Genomic DNA, 20,469 nt, shown 5'->3' with positions numbered 1-20,469 from the left:
TATGATCTTGAACTTGGCTCCTCAGAGTCCACTTTGCCATGCTGAGGAGTTCTACACACCAAGCAGGGTTGACATCAGAATTGTGTGAGGAAAAAACCTCTGAGAAAGGACCTAGTGCTCCTCCTTCCCTGTCTGCCCACTTTGTTCTCCTCCCACCCTGTCTTTTGATCCTAGCTCTGAAAAGCAGTCTGATAAAAAGTACAGTGGGTTGGCAGACTGTGTTATCCTTTAGTTATGAGACATTGGTCAAGTCACTGATCTTTTTTTGAGTCTGTGAACTCATCTGCAAGAATGAGAGTAGAACTACCTGCCATACCAGTTTTTGTGTTGTGGTTGTGCTTTATAAACTGTCACGTTCCACACAAAGGAGTAGCGCTTGTTAGGCATTCCCGTGCCTGTCCAACCTGGGGGAGGGGACTTGAGATGGATGGCATGGAAGATTCGAAAACCCGTGAAAAGATACTTCATAATTGTAATTCAAGAAGAAAACATGGACTGTGTATCTTCTCACAGTACACTTACCTTTATCCACTTCTCCACCACAGCCTCATTGGTCTCCTCTTGGTTTTCAACTGTGATTTTCTGTAGCAAGTCCGTGCTTTCTCCTCCTCCTCTTTCTATTCCTCTATTTAAAAGCCAAAGCCAAAGCCAAAACCAAAACCAAAAAAAACCCCAAAAAACAAAAACTCTTGATTTGTATTCTGATCCTCAATTAATAACCCTCAGTCCCTTACAGCACTGTGTGTGAGTCTATACTTGTGGTCACACTTACCTTTCATCCTGAGTAACTGGCAGCTGGGGCTGCAGGCCTATTATAGAGTTGGCAGTCTTCCACCCACCATGATCAATGAGGAAGCCTCCTGTTGGAGCTTGTCCACAAATGGTAAGGCACGCTGTGATGAGAGGGAGCCTGGGCCTACCCTCAGGTGCCTGGCAAATAATCAGTGGGCCCAGATTGAATGGACCCACCCAGAATTGGGCACAGTGTGCCTCTCTGTAGGATCCTGCCAGCCAGAACCATCAGATGTGTTGTTTGGGAGTGGGCCGTTTTCTGGGTTAATCCATCAACATCGTGGCATTCATTCCTGCCACTTTCTTACCCTTCAGTCACCTTTCTGGTGAAATAGAACCAGCTTGTTTTCTGATTCTTTTGAGTAGCTTGTGGTCCTTTAAAATTTCAAAAGTTTGCAATATATTGTCCTCATAATCTGCCAACATCTGTTTAATCTCTGGTATGTTATATTTCCCTGTCAATAAGATGATTTCTCAGGCACATATAAAACTTTCTTAATCACAGCCACAGAGAAAACAACATTGAAGTCATTCAATACAAATTATTCATCTTCTGCAGCCCCCTCTGCATCCTCTCTATTCTAGGGTCATGACTCCTCCAGGGACAATGTCCGGGATTATGAGAGTGTCTGTTTCTCTGCTTATTGGGCAGGCAGGGAAGTGGTAAGCCTTCCTAATGTGAAGCTGAAACTTACTCCTGTTTTGATTTTGCCAGCAGAATATATCTGCCACCTCTTCAATGGTAGTAACAATAACAGAAATGATTGATTTAATAAAGGTAACAGCAGCTGGGCACTTTCCTTCTCAGTTGATGCTCACTACCCACCTTTGAAGAAGGTACTATTACTACCCTGCTTTCACAGACGAGACTCAGGGATGAGGACCTCAGTTAGGTGACCACACTCAGGAGCAGAGCACTGAGTCACTACGTCATGCTGGCTCCCACTCTTCATGACAGCCCTTCCTGTGTGCCAAGACCATAGTCCTATCCTTTGAAACCCAAATCTTTTTTCCTTATATTTTAAATAGTTAAGTTCCCTCAACCATTCCACATGAGTAATATTCCTAAACATGACACTCAGATATTCCTACTTTTTTGGATCCTCTCTACTTTGACAGAGTCTTCTGAAAATTTGGTGTTCATGAGGAAGCTGTGTTTTGAGACATTTTAGTTCATTTAAAACATGGAATTGCTATATAATAAGAATCTGTCCCTATCATAAGAGAAGTAATTTGCTATTTTATCCTTGTCAAAGAATAGCACACAACTGTGTGCCTGTGGGCTTGGAAGGCAGTGTCTCTGAATTACTTGAGCCTAAAACAGGGGTTGGCAAACTTTTTCTTTAAAGAGCCAGCTACTAAATATCTTGGGCTTTGCAGACCATCCGGTCTCTGCATCAACTTAACTCCACCCTTGTTGATGAAAGGAGACATCGACAATGTGTAAACAAATGAGGATGGTTGTGTTCTGGTAACACTTTATTTATAAGAAGCAACAGCTGGGTTTGGACCCTAGATCATAGTTTGCATTTAATGGGGTTTTCCTTGATGGTGAGAAAGTGTTTACAAGTGGGTGTTAAGTAGTTCTATTATTAATAGAACTCTCTTTCAGTTTCAAGTGTCTTGGTCATAAATTAACGTATTGTCACCCTAGTATTATGTCACCTCAAGGTTATTAATGAGACTAAGATGAAATAAAAACTTCGGTGTCTGTCCTTCCTTCATTCACTTATTTTGTGTTAGAACATTCCAGGCCCTTACTGCATCAGGGGACCTGTTCATAGATTATTATCCTGTTCTAGTCCAGGAAGACGGCCTGGAACTGGAGGGAATGAGGGAGAGAATACAGAGACACCCCCCAGCCCCCGCATATCCATAGCTCACCTTTTTTACAATACTGCCTGTGTGCTGGGCATTATACAAGGACTATGTAGGGACTGTGTCATGAGATATACCCTAATCTCATGAATTAAGTATGATTATTATCTTCACTTTACTGATAAGGAACCTAACGCACAGAAAGTTAGGAAATTCACCCAGAATCACAAAGCTAGTAGTTGGATTTGGGTTCCAACCTGGACTGTCTAATCCCAGAACCTAAGCTCTGAGGCTGATCAAGTATGAAAAAATTGCATCTAATAAATCAGGCAAATACAAGCAGAACGAGATTGTGATCAGGTGAAACCATGCTTTTTCCGAGATAGAAGAGGTGACAGACATCACCTCCTGCCCTTTTCACGTTAGGTATAAATATCACCAAGGTCAGTGAGCCATAGGTGGGACTTTTCAGTAGAAGTAAAGGAATTACAACATCCTTAGGTCCTTTGGGTTGAAAGAAGCCTCAGAGCATTGGAGGGACTTGAGGCCAAAAGATGCCCGATGGACTAAGGGCATCCTTGGACTTTAAAGGATATAAAGCTTGATGCGTTGGGGGCTACTTTTGTTTAGAGCCTCCTCTGGCCTACTCATGTCTATGGCTGGCTGGCCAAAGGATGAGAAGTCATGGCTTTGCTTCTCACTGGTCGTTGCCCCTCTTCAGCAGAGTAGTCAGTGTGATGGGAATTAAGTATTTGCTTAATTTGCTGGGGAATTAAGCATTTGCCTGGGAATTAAGATGTGCTTTTCCTTAGGATACCTGTAGCTTCCAGCTGAGATAGTGGAGAGGGGGTGGCCCACACTAGTCTCTGGACTCATAATAGGTCAGACCTCCATATTTCTAGCTCAGTGATTTAAAGAGAACACCAAGTTGTATATAATTTTCAAAGGGAGTTGCCTTCTTCAGATAAACCTGTGCCAAAAGGAAATCTTTAAAAATAATTCCCATCAACTCTATTATTTCTGGGTGGTATTTTTTTGTAGTTTCCAGAGCCGTGACCCTAACCACAATGAGGACGGTCATTTGGAGCTTTTGCAAACTACTTATTCACAAGTGCAAAGCAGGGGTGCCTGTAGGTTTGGCTACAGAACTCCTCCCAAGGGTAGGAGGTGAGAGTGGAAAACCAGTGGGTATGCCTCCTGACCCCTACTTTTTAACGTGTATTCTTCGAGGTGTATTATAGTTGGTGTATTTTCCCAGACTTTCAATATTGCCCCAGGACAATTGTCTAAATTCATTTTGGCATCAGGACAAATGAGAGGATGTTTCCTGTTTGCCTGACTCTTGCCCCTACTTCTTTCTCTGTTCTGTTAAGCTTTTGGCTAAGTTCTTTCCTCTTGTATTCCACATTTCAACTGATGTTAGGGCACCGAGTGCAAAAATCTGCAAACAGTTAGCTTTCATGTTTGAGCATTTGGGTTGGAGCATACTAAAGTTAAAGTTCTCATAGCATGGAAAGATCACCCTCTGTATAATGCATTAAACATTTAATAACTATACTAATAACCCAAACACTTTTAATGGGCCACATGGGAGCCTTAATGTGGTAAAAATGTATTTCTTCACTGTCAAGTTAACTTGCATCAAATTGAGAGAAATTCCTCGAAGCAGCTTTGAGGGGTTGGAAGTTTATAAGCTTAGAAACAAATAGCATATTCTGAAAGTAATTTTTATGTAAAAAGAAACAATAGAAATAATGTGGGTATTATTAATCTAGTGCTTTGGGCAGTTTAAGACTTTTGAGGTTGGGAAGAAGTGTCCCACCAGTGTAGTCCATCTGCTTTGTGTCAGGTTAAGTGATTATGAGAGCAGTTAGTGGTAGGACCTGTACAGAGCACAGGTCTTACTGGCCCCAAGATCTTCCTCTTTGAGGAAGATTGGATTGTTTGAATTTGGCCCCTCTTGAAGTATATTTTAAAATACAACACCTTTGGAAGGAAAAGTCAAAGGCTGATGGGTGTATTGTGTTAAATTGAATTCACATTTATTTCTAAGTGGAAGCATTTTAAAGAAATTGTTTCCTGGTGAAATAGGTGTGCATTTGAAATGATACAATTGCTCTCAGAAGCTCAGAAAGGATTGATTGGTATAAGGACAAAGTCCAATAATGTAATTACCAATTTTACTTTGTTTTGGCTTATTTAAAATAGCCTTGGTTCTTGACTGTAGTGAAATCCAGTCAAAACACTTATAATGTGCATAAATTATGGACTTAGGAAACTGATATTTCTCAAGTGTTGGGAAGGAAATGATGTCTTCTAAATAAAATTCATGACATAAATGTAGCTCATCAGTTCACTGGCTTGAATATTACACTTGAATTTTTTCTTTCTTTCTTTCTTTTTTTTTTTTTTTTGCCTGAAGACTTTGTTGTTTACTTGAAAATGTCAGATATTTGCATATATTAATTATCATTTTAGGTCTGTTGGTATGGTTGATATCAGAATATTGATTAGTTTGTTCTTTAAAGCCTTTATTATAAGGGTGATAAAGTCTTTACATCAGATTTTGCTGTGTTGTTTATTAGCTGAAATCTCTCTCTTCTCTCTCTCTCTATCTCCTTGAGTCAATTTTTGTCTGCTCCATTATATCTACTCTGGTAGTGCCTTCTTTACCATGGTTAGGTGCACACACTCACAAAATCTTTTTTGCTGGCAAGTTTTTAATCTTGCAGGGGAGATTGAGATTTTTACTTCAGAGGAAATAACAGGCTGTTGACTATGCATGACAGATAAGGTAGGTAATGTTATTGAGCAAAGCAGGAGGTTATGACTGTGAGGCTTATAAACGGACTCTGGGGGCTATTCCAAAAAAGAGATCCCTGCACCTTGGAAGTATTCAGGAAAGAACATCATGCCTTCTAAGATGTGTGTTTGTTTGCATGTATCAGTTTTGGGCTGTCTTATGACAGGTCAGGTTCTTGCTTAATGGCCCTTCTCCAATCAGGTGGCTCTACTCTAACAGGGAGAAACCCAAAAGCCACGAAACAGAAGGCAGCTCAAGACAGATACCAAGTAATAGGTTTGCTACTTTGTTTTTTAGAAGGAATTTGCTGGCAAAAGAAAATCCCTGAGTGGCTTAGGTTGTCTCCTTTGGCTTTTATTCATCTTTCCCTTTAAGAGAATGAAAAATGTCTGGGCAGTTACAGCTTTGTTCTAAAGTGGCCCATAATTTTGTCTGTTTTACATCGCAGTGGATTCCTGAGACCAAATATGGGATTGCTTCTCAGAGAAGTCTCCTTTTCTTTCCCTTCAATCTATACAATATTTAATAGATTTATTTTGAGGTCAAGATTATCTTCTAGGGCAACGTGCAACTTAAAACCTGATAGACTAAATGGGTTTAGTAAAAGAATTGCTGAGAATGAACGTGGGAGGGACTGTGTATCCCCACTCTGGTCCACTTTAATTTGTCAAGCCATTACATTTGAGAAAGCATTTATAATAATTTGTATCAGTTGTTTCTCTCAACTCCATGCCATCCTCTCTTACTGGTTCTTTGTTTTCATAGAATACCACACAAAAAAGACTGTGCTTCTTTAATACCCGTTGTCAAGTGGTCAGCGCTGTGCTGGGCACAACCAGAGACAGGTGTAATGCTGTGCTCCTCAGTCTGGCTTGACAAAGGGAGATTCAGAGAGAGAGAGAAAGAAAAGAGGCTGAATTCAAGACAAAAGATAGACATAGACCAGAACATAATTTGAGGTAGGGATAAACAGTGTTCTAACAGAAACAATGTGTCAGGAAGTGTATTTCAATATCTTAGAAATATAAAAACCCAACATTTATTGAAAGAAGGGTAAATGTAGATATAAAATGTTTACTTTAAGGAAGTGGGGATATCTTATTGGTTAGAAGTTCAAGTTCTAGAGACAGATGGCCCAAGTGGGACTCTGGCTCCCTAGGTACTAGCTCCTTGACTGTAGGCTGCGTACTAACTGCTTGGTGTCTAATTTCTCACCAGTCACTTGGAGAGGGTGAGGTGGGTAATAGAGTCAGTAGAAGAATAAGTGAGGAGAGCATTTCCTCTATTAGTGCAGGTCCTGGAATTTAGGAAGCCTTCAGTGTATGCTGATTATGGGGGCCTTGCCTCTGAGGATGCTGATAACGGACCAGTGCTGGTATTCATGGAAAAGGAATCTGGTTACATCTTTGCCAGTTTACCATCTGTGTGATCCTGAGCAAACCTTTAACTTCTCCAGGCCTCAGTCAGTTTCTACACCTGTACATTAAGGGGTTTGATACCTGTGTTCCTACCAGCACAAAAAATGTTATGTTTTTAGGGTGAAATTGTGTCTTTCCCCTTAAGCTGACAGAGAACAAATAGTACTTTAATAATTAATAGTTCTATTTAGAAAATTAGATATTCTGCTAGGACATTGCTTTTGCTAACTTTAGGAAAATGTTGATTAAATTGACATTGTAACTTTTTTGCTGGACATTGAATCTTGTCTCTTCTGACAGATGACCATTGTTCTACCGATATTAGAGGCCTTCCTAATAAAAGCAGATGATGTCTGCCTAACAGTGATTAATGCTAGTCATGGAAAGGTAGTGACGAGTTTTATCTTCTTTCTTGCTTGGTGCTCTGAAAGTATCCTTTGTTTAAATTCACTGTAATAAAATTATTACATTGGAGATAGTTTTTAGAAGTCTACTTTATTGAGGCCTAATTTATACACAGTCAAATGTACCTGCTTAAGTATACAGCTGGGTGAGTTTTGACAAATGTTTACATATGTGTAATAACCACTGCTTTATACCCTTAAAAAATTATTTATTTATTTGACAGAGTATGCTAGCAAAAGAGAGAGAAGCAGAGGGAGAGCAAATCTTAAGCAGGCTCCACGCCCAGTGAGGACTGTGATATGGAGCTCAATCCCACGACCTTGAGATCATGACCTGAGCTGAAATCAAGAGTCAGACCTTTCACTGACTAAGCCACCCAGATGCCCCTGCTTTATTTATAGGCTTTTAAAAACAGCTTTATTGAGATATGATTCACATAGTACAAAATTCTATGAAAAGTACATAATTCAGTGGGTTTAAGTATTATACAAACATTACCACAGTATAATTTTAGAGCACCTTCATCACCCCCAAAAGAAACCTGTAACTGTTAGCAGTCACTCCTTATTGTTTCTCCACCCCTTGCCCTCATTTCTAGTCCTAGAAATGAATGAAGCAACCATCAGTCTGCTTTCTTTATAAATTTCCCTGTTTTGGACATTTTGTATAAAATAGAACTTTACAACATGTGGTCTTTTGGGACTAGTGTCTTCACTTAGAAAATTGTTTTTTAAGATTCATCCATGTTGTGCTCTGTATTAGTACTTCATTTCTTTTCTTGATTGACTAATATTCCATTGTATGGATATACCACCATTTATTTATCCACTTATCAATTAATGGACATTTGGGTTGTTTGCATTTTTGCCTGTTAGGAATAATGCCACTATAAACATTTGAGTTAAAGTTTTTGTGTATACTTGTATGTTTTCATTTCTCTTGAGTGTAATTGCTAGGTCATATGGTAGCTCTGTTTAACTTTTGGAAAAACTGTCAAACGTTTCCAAATAGGCTGTACCATTTTATATTCCCACCAGCAATGTACGAGGGTTCAGTCTTTTTCTACATCCTTGGCAATAACTACTGTTTGTCTTCTTTAACATTAACATTATTTGTTTCAAGGTTTTATTTATTCATGAGAGACACAGAGAGAGAGAGGCAGAGACACAGGCAGAGGGAGTATTGTCTTCATTATAGCCATTCCAGTGGTGTGAAATGGTATCTTATTGTGATTTTATTTTACATTTCCTTCATGGCTAATGATGTTTTCAGATACTTACTGCACATTTATTAATCTTGTTTGGAGAAATGTCTGTTGAGATCTGCTCATCTTTTTTTTTTTTAAGATTTTATTTATTTATCATGAGCGACACACAGAGAGAGGCAGAGACACAGGCAGAGGGAGAAGCAGGTTCTATGCAGGGAGCCGGACGTGGACTTGATCCCAAGTCCCCAGGATCACACCCTAGGCTGCAGGCGGCGCTAAACCGCTGTGCCACTGGGCTGCCCGATCTGCTCATTTTTATTTATTTATTTATTTATTTATTTATTTATTTATTTATTTATTTACGATAGTCACAGAGAGAGAGAGAGGCAGAGACACAGGCAGAGAGAGAAGCAGGCTCCATGCACCGGGAGCCTGACGTGGGACTCGATCCCGGGTCTCCAGGATCACGCCCTGAGCCAAAGGCAGGCGCCAAACCGCTGCGCCACCCAGGGATCCCCCGATCTGCTCATTTTTAAATTGGGTCGTCTATATTGGTGAGTTGTAAGAGTTCCTTACATATTCTGATTAGACACGTGATTTGCAAATGTTATCCCCCATTCTGTGGATTGTCTCTTTACTTTTTGATCATGTACTTTGAAGCACAAAGATTTTTAATTTTGACAAAGTCAAATTTATCTGTTTTTTTCTTTATCATGTGTGCTTTTGGTATCATATCTAAGAATCATTGTCTAACCAAGGTCATGGAAGGTTATGTCTATATTTTCTCTTACATTTAGAACTATGATCTATTTTGAGTTAATTTTTGCATATGGTTTGAGGAATGGTGGTTCCAGCTTCATGCTTTTGTATGTAGATATCCAGTTGTCCCAACACATCTGTATGTACATGTTTTCTTTTCTTTCCTCTTTTAATTCTTTCCATTTAATTGCCTTGACATCACATTATAGACTTTGAAAGAAGAGCAGTAGCTCCCTGTCCCATCTGTCTCTTTACTCTGTTCTCCCTAGAAGTAATCACTGTGAACTTTTTAAAATTTTTTTTAAAAGATTTTATTTATTTATTTGTGAGAGAGAGAGAGAGAGAGAGAGAGGCAGAGTCACATCACAGGCAGAGAGAGGAGCAGGCTCCCTGCTGGCAGTCTGATGCGGGACTCATCCCTGGACTCCAGGATCATGCCCTGGGCTGAAAGCAGGCGCTAAACCGTTGAACCACCCAGGGATTCCCTCTTTTAGCTGTTTCTTCTGTTTTTTGCCTCCATATATCTAAGTAGCAGGCTTATATGGCAATTTCTTTCTTTGTAGTTAAACTCAATCTACTTAATTTTGATACATCTTATATAAATCTATAATGTGTCTCATTATTTTGACAGAGTTTTATGTTATTATGACAATATTTATTACAGAGCCAAGTAGTATACTCGATTACAGATCTTTTTCTGTATCATTTCTGTTTTCCCCTGAGTTAATTCCTGCTCCCATGTTCCCTACAGGCCCCCGCCCCTGTTTTCAGTCCCCTGCCCTCTTCAGCAGTCAAGCTGATCTGTCCTTACCCACCAGCAGCTCTTTAAAGTGCCTGCCTTTCCAATTTTCCAAATGATCAAGCCCAACAGATAATCTTTCTGTTCTATTCTTTCCCTTTGTCTTTCTGTCCTTTTTGTTCTGTGGGTCATCTGTCCTGGATTCCTCTCTCACTCCATTCATTCCAGGCTTGGTCACTCTCTAGGATTGCTGTCTTCCAGAGACTTCCTATTGCTCTTATTTTAGGAGTCCCCTTCATTCTCTCCTGTCTTGGATACCCTGCTTCCTAGCCTAGCATGAATGTTTCTATCAGAGATCTTTCTGTACAGTTGAAGTACTTGATGCCCAGATTAATGAAGTTTCTTATTAATATCCTTGAGCCAATTAGCTACCCCCCCTACTCCTGACTACTGAAAATGAAATAAAGTCAATTAAAAATCCCAAGTCAAGAACCAGCTCCCTTACCCAGAAGGGCAGTCTTACCAAAACTGTTAACTCTAGGAACCAAGAAGCTACAGGAAGACCAGAAATGGTGCCTCATCCCCAAATATGGCCATCACTATATCTATCTTTATCAAGCCTGCTTCTCTTTTTCATGCAGTTCTAAAATATTTGCTTCTTTGACTTTCTAGGGTACAACAGATAATTAGTCAAAAAATTTAAAAATCAGAAGCAGAGAGAATGCTAGAGATAGACACCCTGTGAACAGTAAGAAGTGCCAGTTAGCTAATAGATAGGGATATTATTTTAAAAACCAGTATATAATTAGTAAAGAACTGATGCATACATCATGTATCATTATTATAGAAAATCCTATGTGCGTCAGAATCACATGGAGATATTACTTCATTATGGTCCTTCTCAGTGGCCTATCTCCCCTCAATACATTCCTTTCTAAGATACTAAATAACTTCTTTGTGCTAGGCATCATGCCTGGTGCTCTTTATGAACACAACCTATAAGGAGTAAGTTTTAATTATCGGGAAAGTAATTTTATGTGGAATAATCCGTTTGTTACAATTACAAAATAAAGGATTATCAACTTATATCCTTATGAGAATAGGATACTTGGTGGGCCCTGGACTTAATCTCCTTTATCTGCTTTTGAAAACACATTATGGGGCACCTAGGTGGCTTAGTGGTTGAGCATCTGCCTTTGGCTCAGGTTGTGATCCTGGGGCCCTGGTATTGAGTGCCACATCTGGCTCCCCGCAGGGAGCCTGCTTCTCCCTCTGCCTATGTCTGTGCCTCTCTCTCTTTGTCTCTCATGAGTAAATAAATAAAATCTTAAGAAAAAAAAAAACCACATAATGACTGTCTTTATGAATGGCATTTGTCATGAAAACTTTGTGTTCAGTAAGTAAAAAAAAATTGTATATACATATGTATGTATATATGTTAGCATATCAATGATTTCTTTGAGAGAGGAGAGAGCATGTGTGAGCAGTGGGGGGATGGGCAAAGGGAGAGGGAGAGAGAGAACCCCAAGCAGGCTCCATACCCAGTGTAGAGTCCCATGTGTGGCTTGATGCAGGACTCGGTCTCATGACCCTATAAGATCATGACCCAAGCCAAAATCAAGAGTCCGACGCTTAACTGACTGAACCACCCAGGCGCCCCTCAGTGATAGTTTTAATAAACTTCTGAGTTCTCTCTGTCTTTCCTCCCCACCTTATGTTGTCTTAGTTAACCAAGGAATCTATTATTACAGCTGTGATTCTAAAAAAGAGTTTTGTATAACGTGTTGTAATAAAAATACACCGAATATGTTCATTGGAGTGCTGTCTTCAAGTCGGACCACTTCTTAAAACAAACCATCTGGATGGACATGGTGTTAGCCATGATCAGGACTGGCCCCTTCAGATTGTACAAAGGAGGAATCTGAGGTTAGGATTTTTTGAGTAAAACAGGACTGAAGTGGAACCCACCCACCCGGCTGTGCTATCATCTCTGTTACATCAAGAAGATATAGCTTCATTTTGAGGGCTGATCAAGACCTTGCCCAGTAAATGGAACTCATTAGAACTTCCATTAACCACAGTAATGAAACAGGAAGAAGCCACTGTGGTGGATGCTACGGATGTTAGAGATCAGTGCAGTAGACTGGGTGGCCGCTGGAGTCTAGGGAGAGTAAGCTCAACACTGCAGAGGCTGAATATGAGTTTGGTGGCATGTATTGCATGTGACACGTGAGCATTGGAGAGAATTATTAATAAGGTGAAACTGGTAAATGTTTGTTTTGATCTTTTGCTGTCAGAAAATGTAAATTGTGTTGCAGTTAATATCAAGGGGTTATTAGTTCTCCCTTGGTGTCACCTTTTTCTTGGGATCATAGATCTTTTTGTAAAGTTTTATTATCAACCTCTCCTCCTAGCTCAGTGGTGCAAATCAGTGGTTTTCAAACCTCTTCTCTTTGTCCCCACCATAGAGTGGAGGTGTTCTGTTGGTAGGAGCCTGTCTCCCTCCCCACTCCCATCCAGGCTGCTCAATATGGAGCAGGAAGGAGATAATGAAGGAGGGAGAGAGATAATATGGCCTCTGGTCTCCTGGGCCTGTGACTACCAATGACACTGCACAAAACTAAAATCTGGATTTTGCTGACCCATTTTTTTTCTCACCCACTTGCCCCACCACCTATTAAGATGTCCTTTGCCCACCCAGGTCTGTGTGTTCCTGGGGAGGAAGGGTTGTCCTACACGTGTTCATGTATCAGCCTGGGTGCCAGCTGCTGGTCTTCTTCCCCTAGCACCTTCCTTATCCTTCTTCCCAGCCACTGAAGCACTTAATACATAATCCATCCATGTGACAGCAGCCCAGCTGCAAAAATGTTGAAGGGAACATACCCCATTGGTGGGGAAGGGATCCTGCCACAGGGCTGCTTGGGCCTTTTGCGAATACAGAGTTTGGTAAGATGGCAGGTCATAGCCACAAGGCTGGGTGCACAATCCCCTTCCCTTCTGCCCTAAGCTTTTGCTTTTTTCCCTGCCATTTAGCCTCTAAGTCTCCGGTCCACTTGTCTTCTCTGCTTTTGTTAGCTGTATCTGTGTGTGCAAACAGAGGTCTAATCTTTCCTCTGCCTCAAACCTATTAGCACTGGATCAGTGGATACAAATGAATGGGGAAAGTGGCCATCACTGCCTCCCTGGCCAGATGGATGTCAAGCTCAGATCCGCCTGGAAGGGACACTTGGCCACAGATATTGTAATGGTCACCGAGACATGGAAATTGTTGATAGCTTTCTCCTCCTGGTAGAAGTTTATATTAATTTTTTAAAAAAGATTTTGTTGATTTATTTGAGAGAGAGAGAATGAGGGGAGGGGCAGAGGGAGAGGGAAAGGCAAAGAATCTCAAGATCACTCTGCACTGATCACGGAGCCTGATGCAGGGATTGGTCTCACGACCTTGGGATCATGATCTGAGCCAAAACCAAGAGTTGGATGCATAACTGACTGATCCACCTAGGTGCCCATATTAAATTTGTTCCTAATGATTAAGTTGCACTGAACCAATTGAGAGGAGGGGAGTTGATTGAATTCATTCAAATCACATTTCACTGATTTTCATGCTAATTGTTAGATTGGCTAAATTTATCCCCTCCTCTGTATGGTAACATAATGAAATGCTTTATTTTTCCATAGTTGTTGAGGTACAATTATATGGAGAGAGATTAATTATAGGATAAATGAGGTCATATTCCCTTTACCCTTTTAAATGTTATGTTAAAGTCTAATAATTATTTCTAAAATGAGACCCTAAGCACCAGGGAAGATGAAGACCATGACTGCTTATTCCTATCATCTTCTCCAGCTCCTGGCATGGTGCCTGGCACAAGGCACCCAGTGCTGCCTTATTGAATGAGTGAAAAATTTTTTGCAGGAGAGGATACATTGGAGCTGTCTGCTGGAGGATATATTATTATGTAAGAAGCTCATGTTAAGCTTTAAAATTATGAGCAGGTTAAGAAATCTTTGTAAGTTATCTTTCATATAAACAGTAACTCACATTTTCAGCTTCGTCTGAATTCTTTTTTGCATCTGTAAGATCCATTTTTTTAAAAGGATGTGAACAAAAGGTGAAGTATTCTAAAATGAATCCAGAGTAGGAGGCAGTGAAGTTTGGTGGTTTGGTTTTGTTCTTGCCTGGCACAGGATTGGGAGGGCTGGGCTGGCTGGTTCAGCACAGAGCCTGCAGGGTTGTCTAGGGGCCCCAAAGACCCTCAAGATGGGAGATGTGGAGGAAACAGAAAGGTCTGGCAGTAGTGGCAGTCTGCACTCAGCCCGGGGCTGTGTGAGGGAAGAAAGCTGCAGGCCTTATGGGGTTATTAGTAAAGTGGACCAGCTGTGTCCATTTGGTGTTTATTACCTATGGATGGTGCACAGAACTCCATGGTGGGGAGTGGGGGCTGTATGGTATTTCTCAGGTCAGCTCCTCTTTGGGCATCAGTGTGGTTCTTCTCAAGCTCTGATGCAGCCCCAACATTTCCTGGGTTAACATGCTACAGATATGGCCGTTGGGGAAACATTGTAGGCTACCTGCCTTGTTCTAGTTCCAATTACTGAGAAACATGAAATGATTGTTCCATCTGCTATGGCCAGGCCTGGGGAGGAAGTCAGACACACCCAGGGCTCTGCGCAGGGCTCCCGGGGCCTGTTTAGTGATGCTGAGACGATGATCGTAGGGAAGACATTTAATTGGAATTTCAGTTTAATATGCACATAAAAATTTCTTTGATGTTTACAATAATTAATATTTTTGTGAGTTGCTTTCAAGTTTTCATTTGACCCGAGGGGGTGTATGGTGGTAATGGTGCCATAGACACCAAGATACGCATGTTCAGGAGACAACAGAGCAGTGTGGAGACCTGGGTGGGAATCAACCAGTTACTTGCCACTGGATCTTTTCAAAGCTCTCAAAAAAGGATCATGATTCATGTTTGCCTATATTTTAAGATGCAGTGCAGATCAGCTGACATTTTGCCCCAAGCCCTCATCGTCTCTTGCTCTGTACACTGTCTCCTGGTTTCTTATTTTCCTAGTTTCTGTCATTACTTGAACACTTATGATATCAAGTAAACACATCTAGCCTGAATTCCCAGGCGAGGCCTCTGCATCCAACATCCAGAAGTCTCATTCCCTTCCTGCCATTGGAGTATTTCTGGGCCATGCTCCCTTCTCTTGCTTCTGCTGCCATTGTCTTGGCTCCAGATGGCACCTTCTGTTGTCAGACTGTCTGGTGGCCACTTGGCTACTTTCATGTCTCAGTTTCTCCCTTCTTGCAGCCACCCTGCCCTGTGGGGCCAGGGTGATCTTTGTTATTTACCTGTGTGTGTGTGTGTGTCTGTGTGCATGCATGCACATGTGTGTTCATAGTGTATGATTAAAAGTCCTTAGCACATGATTTAAAGTAGAAGTAAAGAAAGAAGGAAAATCAAAGAAAAGCTTGATATTCTTGTCCAGTCTACTTTTTTCTTCCAAGTGTATTTTGTCTTTATAGTTGATGTATATATATATTTTAATCATTTTATTTATGTAATAGTACTGAAAAGACTTTAATGAAAGGTAGCAGGTCCCTGGCCCCCACTTCTCCTCATCTCAAAATCCTGTACCTCAAAGATACTTCTTTTTAGCTGCTGATATTGTAATTTCTTGATTTGCCAAATTTTGCTGTTATCTATGCACTTCTGTAGTTGGGAAGTGGCATTCTTACACTTTTTGCTTCCTATCAGCCCACATAGAAACTTTCCCTGTGTCCCCTGTAGTTGTATCACGTTGTTTATTAGCTAAATCTGGCTTTGGTGTTTATATTATTGTAATTGTACAAGTATTTTCACTGCTGTACCAAACTATTACCACGGATATTTTCTTAGTGTTACAATGTTTTGTGTTTCCTGGAATTTAGAGTTGGTTCTTTTTTTATATATATATAGTTTTTTCTTTGTTTCTCTCACTTTTTTCCATCTAAATTATCCAAATAGACTATACCCTTCTAAAGAATATTTTCCCACGATCAGCCCTATTGGATAATATTGGTACATTTCTTTGTCTCTTCCCAGACATGTTATCCTGCTTTCTGTACTGGCTGCATTTGAGACTCAGTTCACAGGCATCATCCTCATTTCCCCCTCACTTCTATGTTAGATCCTCTCTCTCCTCCTTTACTCTTTCCACTTTATATTTATTTATAACTTATTATAAGTTATTATTCCAATAACTTTCTGAATAAGGAATGTGGATGTAGGGGATAAGGACTTGCAGTTTTGTGGTCAGTGCCTCTCTGCCAGCATCCCTGGGGATGAGCATCAGAAGGGTCTCGCTGTCCCCTAAAGTCCTCTCCCTTGCTCCTTGCTGGACCCATGGGCTGGTCCTCTTCATTGTCACCTACATGTAGAGCTTCATTTTCTCCACCATACCTTCCTCCATGTTTCAACATCACTGTAACCTTTCACACTTCTGCATTTGTTCATGCTGTTCCCTCAGGCTGAAGGGTTCTTCTCCAACTGTCTATCTGGTAGAAGTCTAGTCAGCATGCTAGATGTCTGTTCAGGTGATAAAATTGTAATTGAGAAAGAACATTATTTCTACATTTGTTTAGCAAAGAATGAAATGGCAGTTTTCAAACAAGCATATGGCAACTGTTGGATTAGGGTTTGTCAACTGCTTTAATCCTTTTGGGAGTGAGCTAGGGTATAACTCATCAGCAAATAGAGTTAATACTTTTTCAGCATGGCAGGTGACTTTAGAAATGGTGAGCAAACTAACATGCTGGCTGTCTGAAGTACATCTTCAAGATTGCCATTCAGGTGTTGTGTCCATCAAATTCATTTTGATCTTCTGAGATAGTTTTAGTAGGCCTCTGCATTAGCTTCCTAGGCTGCCTGAACAGGTTACTACCAATGAGGTGAGTTAAAACAATTAAAGTTTATTGTCTTATAGTTTGAGAACCCAGACATCTGAAATCGAGTTTGAAGTTGGCAGGACCTTGCTGCCTCTGGAGGCTCTAGGGGAGAAGCCATTCTCTGCCTCTCCCAGCTTCCACTGGGTGCCAGCTTCCTCGTTTTCTGACTGCATCCCTTGCTTTGTCTTTACATCACCTTCTCATCTGTGTTTGTCTTCTCTGTGTGTCTTTTATAATGACACTTATAATTGGATTAGGGCCCATCTGGATAATCCAGGATGATCTGTTCATCTCAGAATCCTTGTTAAAGACCTTTTTTCTAGGGACGCCTTGGGTGGCTCAGCGATTAAGCATCTGCCTTTGACTCAGGGCATGATCCTGGAGTTCCAGGATCAAGTCCCACATCGGGCTCCCTACATGGAGCCTGCTTCTCCCTCTGCCTAAGTCTCTGCCTCTCTCCTTCTGTGTCTCTCATGAATAAATAAATAAAATCTTTAACCAAAAAAAAAAAAGAAAAAAAAGACCTTTTTTCTAAAAAGGGTAGTATTCACAGGTTCTAGCAATTAGGACATGCACAGTGAGGGGGGCAGGCACCATTCAACCTAGTATGGCCTCTAAAGCACGGCGCCCTTTGAGATATGTTGTCTCAGCTGATAAATTTGTTCTCGGGTCATAGTGATCACGCATCAACCAGTATTTTCCTGGTTTATTCATTAATTAACAGATAAACATACCATGTACCAGACCCTGTGCTAGGTGCTAGCATTACAAAGCCAACACAGAAAAAAAATCCCGACCCTCCAGAGCCCACAGTATTACCAGAAAGGCCAGCTTTCTCATGATGATTCTAATCTATTATTTGAGCACATTTTTGAATAACTATAGAAATAGATTTGGAAATACAAAGGGGAATGCAGGCAGATATGGTAGACACAGTGGAAAGTGTAGAGAGGTCTAGTCAAAGGATTACTGTCAGTTTTACCAACCAGAGGGGTTTTGAGCAGACTTTTAGTGTGCACAGTGGTTGGACAATACAAACATGAACTCATTGGTAAAGCTAGGTGTTAAACTCTCTATGGAATCATCTCAGTTTGTTTAATATGAGCCCTGTTACTTCATGCCCCCCAAATTTATTCTATCCCCAAGGAAGATGTTTTTAACAAAGCAAATGGAACATACCCTCAGCCTTTGGAAATGCTTTATTACTTTCCATTGTTTTAGGATACTTGCTTGTACTCAAAACTATTTCTTTAGGGTATTCTTATAAGGCTCTCTGGAACTTCATTAATAGAAAGGAAGAATACTTTTAATCCAAAATTATGTCTTCTATTAGAGGTTCTAATCCAAGGTTTCTTTATAATAAAGTGTAGTGTTTTAGACAAATTGATACCATGAATAAAGGACTTGACTTTGTCAGTGATTACTGGGGGAAGAAAAGAGATTGACACATTTAAGATTATCCATTAATATAATTACACCTTCTCTTTTGCATTTCATTCTGCTTTTTCATTTGGGGAAGAAAAGGTGGAGGGACAGCTGGTGCCTCTGTAATTGCACATCACAGCCAGCCAACCTTATCTGTGAATTCCTGGGAGTGGATCACAAATGTCATCCTCTTTCTTGCATGTTACAATTAAAAAAACAAAATGCAAACAAAAATGTTGACAGACCTAGTGGTTCTATCTTACCCAAATAATTGATCATTATGGGTGTTGTGCAATCATTTACCAATTAAGAGTGGAATTGATTTTATTTTTAACCTTTGAAGCTAATTAAAAAATAGTTTTAAGTTCTTTTTTTTTTAAGATTTTATTTATTCATGAGAGACACAGAGAGAGAGGCAGAGACACAGGCAGAGGGAGAAGCAGGCTCCCCACAGGGAGCCTCATGCGGGACTCAATCTCAGACCCTGGGATCATGCCCTGAGCCAAAGATGTAGACACTCAACCGCTGAGCCACCCGGGCATCCCAAAATATAGTTTTAAGTTCTTAGAAGATAATTCAAAATGTGTTATTAAGAAATTCTCCAACATTGTACTGTTCTCACAATTTTTCTAAATTTGAAATTATATCAAAATGAAAGATGGGGGTGCCTAGGTGACTCAGTCAGTTAAGCATTGGACTCTTGGTTATGGCTCAGGTCATGATCTCAAGGTCATGGGATCAGGGTCATGAGATCAAGCCCCCCTCCTCAAATAAATAAATAAAAATCTTTTTTTAAGAAAAAGCATCAAAGCAATTTTTAAAAAGTTTGTGCTTATTACAAGAACTGGACCCTTCATGGGAACGTGACATTAGTTTGACAAACATCATTTTTGAAGCATAATTAATTTTCATGTTGCAATTAAGTTATTCAAGTGGGATTTGTACTTTCCATAATCACTCATCCCCTTGCCCCTCTTTTTTCCTCTCCATCTCCATACTCATGAGTAAAAACATACACCAGCTAACATTTATGAGGTAGAAAATAACTTTACTTATATTACCAGGGAGAGTTAAGGGGCTTGGGCCTTAGGCTTCATTGGCCTTGCTGTATTTATAGATTTTTCTTTTTCTTTTCTTTAAACTCCTGGAAATATGTGTTACTGTAATAGATTTGGTCTTTGGAGTGAGCTCTGGGCCTTTCTACTGATGTATCAGGACAAGGGAGGAAGGCCTAGACTTGTCAGTCCCTGTCTGAGGACCCAGAAGACAAACACTTTTGAGTCCACATGAAGACCTATGCCCAGCCAGAGTCACTGGACATGTTTGGCTGGTCATGTTTGTTTTTGCAGTTTGGGATTTTCCTTCTGAACCTGGATGGAAACATCTCAGATACCTTTAAACTCTATGACCAAATGCAGACCAGCTTAAAGTTAGGCTATCAGAGATCCCTGGATCTTTCCTTCAGGTGTGTGACTTACAAACATGGTGGTATAAAATTTCATTTTGATCTGTGCAAGGAAAATAGATGGAAATGTGATGGAAAACATCATCAGTGATATGTTCAGATGGATTTCTGGGTCTATTTGCTTTGTAATAATAAGTTTAGGATGGCATCTAACAAAAAGTGGATTCAGATATTGCCCACTGCTTTCCTTTAATTAGAAGTCCAGTTTCAGGTGGGCCATGTAGATATAATTTTCCTCTCATGGTGATAAGAGTTTTGATTTTTATAATTCAGTCATATTTTTTGTTCATTAGCCTTGTGGTAAAAGAAGATAAAATAAATGGTTCGCCATTGGAGACTCATTCTTATCACTTTCTTTTTTTTTTAATACTAGTTAAAATTTCATATCACTAAGAAAGAAGGAACACTAAAATCATTGAAAATTCAAGGACTCTGTTTAAGGACTCAGGGACCATGTTCCGTAATTGCTATCATGTGAAGTGTTCTTTTTAATTCTAGTCCACCTGGATAGAAACTAACTTAAGTCAAAATTAGCATTATTTTTGATGCCAGGAGAATTTCATTAGTGCAGGAAGCCTTTTTCAGTCTCTGCCTTCAGAAGAGACTTACTTTAGCAGTTGTTTTTATTTCTCCACTGATGGAGAAGTCCAGGACCATGTGCAGCCCACAGAACTGCCACCTATGGAAGTTGGGAGACAACCAGC

The 20,469-nt window shown here is 40.3% G+C and overlaps 1 protein-coding gene across 1 annotated transcript in view; it reads left to right on the top strand.

The window, feature by feature from the left end:
• SLX4IP (SLX4 interacting protein) overlaps positions 1 to 20,469 on the top strand; it is a 184,526-nt gene that overhangs the window by 69,646 nt on the left and 94,411 nt on the right.

Source organism: Canis lupus, chromosome 26 (assembly GCF_048164855.1).
Source record: "Canis lupus baileyi chromosome 26, mCanLup2.hap1, whole genome shotgun sequence".
Taxonomy (NCBI): Eukaryota; Metazoa; Chordata; class Mammalia; order Carnivora; family Canidae; genus Canis; species Canis lupus.
The sequence above is the reverse complement of the archived record's forward strand: the minus strand, read 5'-3'. Positions and strand labels throughout refer to the sequence as shown.